This window comes from Suncus etruscus, chromosome 1 (assembly GCF_024139225.1).
Source record: "Suncus etruscus isolate mSunEtr1 chromosome 1, mSunEtr1.pri.cur, whole genome shotgun sequence".
NCBI classification, from domain to species: Eukaryota; Metazoa; Chordata; class Mammalia; order Eulipotyphla; family Soricidae; genus Suncus; species Suncus etruscus.
Window position 1 is genome coordinate 160173051 of NC_064848.1, and position 9132 is coordinate 160182182.

Consider the following 9132-nt stretch of genomic DNA (forward strand, 5'->3'; position numbering starts at 1 on the left):
CAGAGATAATATAGCTCTTGTACACAGTTGATCTGGATTCGAACTCACGCTGCCTATGATCCTCAGCCCTTCCAGGAGTGATTTCAAGAGTGAATCTAGGACTTATTTTGAGTGCAGGGCCAGGAGTAAGCCCTGAGCATAACTGGATGTGCCTCCTGTAAAAATAAAATAAAATAGGGGCCGGCGTTGTGGCGCTAGAGGTAAGGTGTCTGCCTTGTCAGCACTAGCCTAGGACAGACAATGGTTCGATCCTCCGGCATCCCATATGGTCCTCCAAGCCAGGAGCGACTTCTGAGTGCATAGCCAGGAGTAACTCCTGAGCATTAGCGGGTGTGGCCCAAAAACCAAAAATAAAATAACATTTAATAAAAGCCTTCTTTAGGGCCAAAGAATAGTATAAATGGGGTATGGCACTTGATTGCATATGACTGACTCAGGTTCAATCTCTGGCACTGCATATGTGGTTACCTGAGTCCCACCAGAAGAATCTCTGAGCAGAGAGCAAGAAAATAGCCCTGAGCTTATTATGTTAGGTATGTGCCAAAAACAAGGTCCTTACATCCAAACTACAACAGGAAGTACCTGAAATATCTTTAGAACATAAAAATAGAAGCCCTGATTTCCAACTGGTGCTTTTCCACTTGATTGAGTGGTGAGTCAATGTACTATTCTGTTTCTTTATCTATAAATGAAAATAATATGTTCATGTACCATCTTATTTTCAGAACCAAGTGAGATAAAATACATAAAAGTGCTTTTAAAAGTTATAGATGAGTATAAAAAGATAATAATAGCATCAGAGCTCATAAACTCTACCCCACATATTTGTGAATAAACAATTAGGAGCAATGTTTATTAATCAGAAACTATCTGATGAGAAATGATCCTTGCTTGTCTAATTTGAAGATGGTGCATTCATTAAGCACAGTAACCTTGAAAGTACTAAATAATAAATTCAACTCCCAGTTGTGCCACCAGCATTGTAACCTTAGACAATTTTTTTATATTTCTCAAAGACTTGTTTTGTTCACATATGCATTGAGGATAATGATCGTTGTGTGTAATAACCCAATGTGATAACCCTTATAAAATGTTTGATAGGGCCCAGAGAAATAGCACAGCGGCGTTTGCCTTGCAAGCAGCCAATCCAGGACCAAAGGTGGTTGGTTCGAATCCCGGTGTCCCATATGGTCCCCCATGCCTGCCAGGAGCTATTTCTGAGCAGATAGCCAGAAGTAACCCCTGAGCACCGCCAGGTGTGGCCCAAAAACCAAAATAAAATAAAATAAAATAAAATGTTTGATACAGAGTCTGACACATAGTAAGTTCCTGATAAACATTATCCTTCAAAAGCATTAGGATTGGTCAGATAGTATAGCAGGTAAGGCACTTACTTGCCTTGCATGCAGCCAACCCAAATCTGATCTTCGACATCCCATCTGGTCCCCAGAGCACTGCTAGGATCGATTACTGAGTGCTGAGCCAGGAGTAACTGCTGAGCAGGGCTGGGTGTGTCTTCAAAACAAAACAACTATAAAAATCATTAGGAGGGGCAGGAGTGGTGGCGTAAGCCCTAAGGCGTCTGCCTTGCCCATGCTAGCCTAGGACGGACCATGGTTCGATCCCCCCGCGTCCCATATGGTCCCCCAAGCCAGGAGCGATTTCTGAGGGTATAGTCAGGAGTAACCCCCGAGCATCATGGGGTGTGGCCCAAAAAGCAAAAAATAAAACATCAGGAGGGGCACATGTGTGTTGCCAGCCCAGGTATACAATGTTTACATGCACATGTCACATGCATCTCCCTCTTGATATGTGTACTTTTGTACTTTGACTTTTGAATGTATACTGAGCTCTTTTGGCCATTGGAAAAGATTGCACACACATGTGTTGTCTGCCCATTCATAAGGTGTTTGCATACATATTGCCCATGTCTCACCTTCTTTTTTTTGGAGGGGTCAACCCAGCAGTGCTCAGGGATTACTCCTGGCTCTATGCTCAGAAATCACTCCTGGCAGGCTCGGGGGACCATATGGGATGCCGTCCTTTTGCATGCAAGGCAAATGCCCTACCTCTATGCTATCTCTTCCGTTCCACTTCTCCCCTTCTTTTTTTTTTTTTGTTTGTTTGTTTTTGGGTCACACCCTAAAGGGTATATTGGTGCATGGTACTGATTTGCAAAGAAGAGAAGACAGGAAAGACTGGTAACCTCTTATCTTCCAGCAAAGCTGGAGCTGGAGGTGCCTGGGTTAATTGGGTAGTTGGGAGTAGAATGTGGAGTATACATAATTTCACTTTCTTCCTTTCCCTTTGTTATGTTGATGACCAGTGTCACACATTTGATTACAGTGTCACACGCTTAGTTGCTTAGTTGTGGTGCTCATATGCATTCTGTTGCAAAGCACTGGAGATCAAACTTTGTGGTTGATATAGGGATTGTGATTGTTTTTGGTTTTGGTTTTGTTTTTTTGGTTTTTTTGGGCCACACCCATTTGATGCTCAGGGGTTACTCCTGGCTAAGCACTCAGAAATCGCCCCTGGCTTAGGGGGACCATATGGGACGCTTTGGCTAGTGCTTGCAAGGCAGACACCTTACCTCTAGCGCCACCTCACCGGCCCCAGGGATTGTGTTTTGGGGGATAAGGGGAGAAGGCAAGTGCTCTGCCACTCAGACAATTTCCCAGACCCAAGGATTTTTCCTTCTGCAAAGAATGGAAAGTTACACATACAAATCCTTTGTTCACACACAAGTGTGAAAATACAGAACATATCATCATGTATGTTGGCAGTTAGAGACCTAGCCGAAGTAAAAGAAACTTTAAATTTTCTTTGTGTTTTCTGCTATCTTTTTGGGGGGAGCCACACCCAGTTGGGCTCAGAGATTACTCCTGGCTCTGCACTCAGAAATCACTTCTGGTAGGCTCAGGGGACCATATGCGATGCCAGGGATCAAACCCAGGTTAGTCCCAGTCGGTCACATGCAAGAAAAACATCCTACTATCACTCTGGTCCCGCTTTTTGCTATCTTACTGTTGGCTAAAGTCTTTCTCTGAACAACTTTATAGGAAGATTTTTCAAAGCTGTTTATCTGTTTCTATACCAGAAACTGTCAGTGCAAGAGAAATGTTAATTGGCATCTAACAGAAGTCATTTGCTTCCTTATGAAAATCACAAAATAAAAAAGATTTAAGATTTTAAGATAAAAGAGCTGGAGGATCGGAATGATAATACATCAGGTAGGACATTTGCTTTCCATGTGATCAACCTGGGTTCGAATCCTAGTGCCCCATACTGTTCCCCAAACCCTGCTAACAGTGATTCCTGAGTACAGAGCAGAAGTAAGCCCTGAACACTGCTGGGTATGGACCAAAAACCCTCCAAAAATAATAATAATTAAAAAAAGAATCGGGGCCAGAGAGACAGCATGGAGGTAGGGTGTTTGCCTTGCATGCAGAACAACGGTAGTTTGAATTCCGGCATCTCATATGGTCCACATAGCCTGCCAGGAGCTATTTCTGAGCATAGAGCCAGTAGTAACCCCTAAGCACTGCCAGGTGTGACCCAAAAAAAAAAACAAAAAAATAATTTAAAGCTGAAAGAAAATTTGGTTTTTTGGGGGGCACACCCAGCAATGTTCAGGAGTTACTTCTGGTTCTTCAGTTAGGACAGGGGTCTCAAATTCAATTTACCTGGGGGCCACAGGAGGCAAAGTCGGGGTGAGGCAGGCCGCATAAGGAATTCCACAAAAAAAAAAGTCCTCAAACGTCATTATTAACAGTTTTAATTATTTCTCCTGAACATGAATAGAACATTGAGTGAAGATCATGAACAGTTCTTCTGAACATGGCATCTTTTGCCTATTCCTTGCTGCCAGAGACTTGACAGCGCTTCTTCTCACAAATCTGAACCACATTTGGCTTTAGAGAGGAAGCAGTTGAGATCCTTACTATGGCTTGAAGATGATCATAATTAAGTCTAGACCTGTACTTTGACTTATTGAAGTTCAATGTGGAGAATAACTTTTCACACAAATATGTGCTCCCGGGGCCCGGAGAGATAGCACAGCAGCGTTTGCCTTGCAAGCAGTTGATTCAGGACCAAAGGTGGTTGGTTCGAATCCCGGTCTCCCATATGGTCCCCCATGCCTGCCAGGAGCTATTTCTGAGCAGACAGCCAGGAGTAACCCCTGAGCAACGCCGGGTATGGCCCAAAAACCAAAAAAAAAAAAAAAAAAGAAAGTTATGTAGTTATGTATGGGTCTGAGCGATAGTATAGTGGTAGGGCATTTGCCTTGCATGCAACCAACCTGGAACAGACCTCGGTTTGATTCCTGGCATCCCATATGGTCCCTGGAGCCTTTTCACACAAATATGTGCTCCCAAAAAGGCACATGGTGCGCTTGAACATTTGGGAAAGCTCAGGGGAGCTGGGGGGCAATTATCTCAAAAATTGCCCAGGCGGGGCCGGAGAGATAGCATGGAGGTAAGGCGTTTGCCTTTCATGCAGAAGGTCATCGGTTCGAATCCCGGCGTCCCATATGGTCCCCCGTGCCTGCCAGGAGCAATTTCTGAGCACGGAGCCAGGAATAACCCCTGAGCACTGCCGGGTGTGACCCAAAAACCACAAAAAAAAAAAAAAAATTGCCCAGGCATGTCTGCTTTTCCACTAATCTCCCTGAACTTGGCTTTGAGATCAGAGTTGCATTGCAGGTCAATGAGCTCCATTTGAAGCAGAGGAGGGGCATCTTGCACATCAAAGGAAAAGGGGTCCACAAATTTTGGAAAGTGGCTCTGTGCTTTTTGAAGTCTGCAAATCTGTGATCAAATTTCTTCTCTAGCTTAAAAATAGCATCAACATATTTCTCACCATTGAATGGAATACCAGCATCCACAGTTCCTTGCATGCTGGGAAATGGCAAAGGTTTGTCTGAGAGAGCTGGGATTTCCATAACACAAGTTTTGTGGAGAATGCTCTCACATTGTCATAGGCAGCACTGATAAGCTGCCCCAGGCCTTGTAACATCTTGTTTAGTACATTCAGCTTATGTGTGATGTCAACAAGAAAAGCTAAATCCATGAGCCATTTGTGATCACTCAACTCAGAAACAGCATTCCCATCCTTCTCCATGAAGGCTTTCACTTCTTCTCTCAACTCAAAAAATCTTTTCAGGACATTTCCCCTGCTGAGCCAACGTACCTCGGTGAAATAGAACACATCTCCATATTCTGACTCCATTTCTTCTCAAAAAGCACGGAACCTCCTGTGCTTTAAGTCCCTGGATCTGATTTGGTTGTTGCATTTCACAACAACAGACATCACATTGTCACACGTCAGGCATTTACTGCAAAGGGCCTGCTGATGGATAATGCAGTGAAGAGCAATGGCCTTCTCTACATCCTCCTCTTCAAATTTTTTTTGAACAAGTGCCACCAGTCCATTTTTCCTCCCTGTCATTGATGGCACTCCATCGGTTATTATTGCAACAAACCTCTTCCATGGCAAACCTGCATTCTCAATGGCATCACACAGATGCTGAAATATCTCATTAGCGGTGGTCTGGCCATGCATTGGAATTATTGTGAGCAGCTCCTCTGTCAATTCAAAATTGCAATCAACACACAGACATAAATTGTGAGCTGCGCAGTTTCTGTTATATCTGTGCCCTCGTCAAGAGCAACTGAGTATGCATCAAAACATTTGGCTTTCTCACACAGTTGATGATAAATGTCACTTGACATGTCAAAAATGCTCTCTGCCACAGTGTTGGCAGAAAGGCTGATTTTGCTAAACTGATCTTTCTTTTTTTTTTTTGGTGGTTTTTGGGTCACACCCAGCAGTGCTCAGGGGTTATTCCTGGCTCCAGGCTCAGAAATTGCTCCTGGCAGGCACGGGGGGACCATATGGACGCCGGGATTCGAACCGATGACCTCCTGCATGAAAGACAAACGCTTTACCTCCATACTATCTCTCCGGCCCCAAACTGATCTTTCTTTTCCGGACAGATAACACTGGCAGTCTGTAACATGCATTTTTTTTTTTAACAAACTCTCCTTCTGTGAATGGTTTCCCTGCCTTACCAATCATCTCACTAACCATATAACTAGCTTCGACTGATGCAACATTCTCTTTGGTTGCTTTCTTGAAGAAATCTTGTTGCCTCATTAGACATGCTTTAAGACTGGCAACCCACTTAGCTCTCTCATTTCCTTGATATGTTGCACATTCTTCAGCATGTTTAGTTGAATAATGGCGTTTCAAGTTGTATTCCTTGTGCACTGCAACTTTCTCTGAGCAAATAAGACATGTGGGGATGCCCCTGTGCTCAACAAAGAAATACTGCGTCTCCCACTTTTCCTGAAATTGTCTGTGCTCGTCATCAATCTTTCTCTTCACTGCAAGCTTTGATGAAGTCATGATGAAGGTATGACAAAATCTAATTCTGTAATAAACTTCTCTCCCTTAGGCCTCCGATAATGCAAGGGACAGCGGGCAGGAGCAGCAGAAATGATGTCTGCTCTAGGCGCAAAGTATTCGTGATTATTTGCTTACCGAATATTCGCAATAAAAAATCGCATTAGTAAGAAAAAAAATCGCAAAAAGTCGCATTAAACATTCGCATACCCCGAACTTGGGGTATGCGAATGTTTAATGCGATTTTTTCTCACTAATGCGATTTTTATTGCGATTATTCGGTAAGCGAATAATCGCAAATACTGCGATATTTGAAGGCCGGCCACGGGCCACAAAATGTTGTATGGAGGGCCGCAAACGGCCCGCTGGCCGCAAGTTTGAGACCCCTGACTTAGGAGTTCTTGTCTGTCCTCAGAGAACCATGTTGAATACAGATCAAACCTGGGTTGGTTTTATGCAATCAAAGTGCTCTATACTCTGTGCTATCACTCCATGCCCAAAGCTGGAAGAGTTTTAAAGAGCTTGTAAGTCAGCCTTTCCTGAGACAGTTCCAGAGTGCTCTTTGCAGGCTTTATCCACATTATCCAGGATTGGTCTTTACCTAATGGCCTGTCTTTCCCCCTCCATTTACTAGCTGAAGAAGCTACAGAGCTTTGGCAGTCCCAGTGGAGAGAAGGCAATGAGAGTGAAGTTACTGGAGCACCCATGATTAATGCAGAGTGGAAAAGAAATCAATTCCAATCCTTTCAAGTGTGGGTACCTGGTCCAAGAACCTTTAGATAAAAAACACTTAGCCAAAAAAAAAAAAAAAGGTAAATGTGGGCCGCTAGAGGTAAGGTGTCTGCCTTGCAAGCACTAGCGTAGGACAGACTGTGGTTCGATCCCCCGTCGTCCCATATGGTCCCCCCAAGCCAGGGGCAATTTCTGAGCGCATAGCCAGGAGTAACCCCTGAGCGTCAAATGGGTGTGCCCCCCCCAAAAAAAAGATAAAAAACACTTAGTTTAGCCTGAGAGTAGAGCCGGTAGGAAGTTGCACATGGCTAACCTGGGTTCAATCTCCAGCATACTGTATTGTGCCCAGAACCTGCCATCAGGAATAATTCCTGAGTGCAGAGTCAGGAGTAAACCGCAGGGTGTGGCCCCAAAACCTGAGGGGGGCGTGGGAGGAACAGAGGCTGGAGCAATAGTAAAGCAGGTAAGGTGCTTGCTTTGCTTGCACTCAGCAAAAAAACCTGGTTTAAAAATTAAAATTTTTTACTTTTTGGTCACACCTGGCAGCGCTCGGGGGGGTTACTCCTGGCGGGATTCAAACCATTGACCTTCTGCATGAAAGGCAAACACCTTACCTCCATGCTATCTCTCTGGCCCCCAAATAAAAAAATATTTTAACCCATATAGTCAACAACAAAATGTCACTAAGACTATAGAAAAAAAGTAAACTTACTTTTTTATTTTATCTTTGTTTTGGGCCACTCCCAGCAATGCTCAAGGGTTACTCCAGGCTTTTCGCTCAGCAATCATTCCTGACAGGGTGGGGGAACCATATGGGATGCGAGAGATTGAATCCAGGTGGACCATAGGCCAGGCAAGCGCCCTATGTACTGAACTATCTCTCTGACTTCCAAGACTCTTGCCTACAAGCCAAACGGCAGCACTACAGAAAAAGCTGCAGACTTAATATTCTGCCTTCAGATGTAGATAGATATTTGGAGAGAAGGAACTACCTACAGGCCCGACTGGGTGGCCAGAATGAAGGGTTTGGGGGGAAGCAACCCTTCGGGGGTGACCAGCCAGCTCTGTGCGGGACTTGGAAACACCCTCTCTTCCCCCAGGACTCGCATCTGGAATGTTTGCTTGGTAGATAAACCGGGTTGGCAGCCGGCCACTCGCTCCCGCCCTTTCCTTCCTCCCCAAGAGATGCCCACCCCATCCGCGCCCTCTGCCCTGCCCGGGCGCTGTTTTGTCTGTTTGTCCCTGGTGCTGGGAGGACTCCGCCGGCGCGTTTATTACCAACCTTTCTCGGGGGATCCTCACCAGTGCACCCCTGACCCCATATACCCCTTTCCCACGAGGGATCCTCATTAGTGCACACCCCCAGCCCCATAACCCCTTTCCCACGGGGGATCCTCACCAGTGCACACCCCTGCCCCATATACCCCTTTCCCACGGGGGATCCTCACCAGTGCACCCCTTGCCTCATATACCCCTTTCTCACGGGGGATCTTCACCAGTGCACCACGCTGCCCCATACACCCTGTCCCCACGGGGTGCATCCCTTGCCATATGGGGCAGGATTCCCCAAAAAAGATTGGTAGTGATTGGGGAGCGGACAGGAGAGAGGGGGCCGAGGGCAGAGGCGGGCCGCGGGGGCCAGCGGAGGCGGCCGCGGTGACGGAACAGAAGCCCGGGGAGCCTCGGTCCTTGCCCACGGCCGCCGGCCCGTGACGGCTCGGCCGAGCGATCGGGGCGCAGCGCGGGGTCCCCGGAAGGAACCCTCTGGTGGGCAGCTCGGCGCCGCCGCCCCCTCGCCCGTCGGGGAAGCCGGGGGAGCCTCGGGGCCAAACCCCGCCCCGGCCGGCCGTGGCGCCTATCGCGGTCGCGCTCCGGATCACGCGGGGAGCGGGGAGGCGCGCGCTGCGGGCTCGGGGCCAGCGCCCCGCGGAGGCCGGAGTGGCGGCGGGCCGGGCTGGGCCGGGCCGGGCCGGGCGGGCGCGGAGGGCGGAG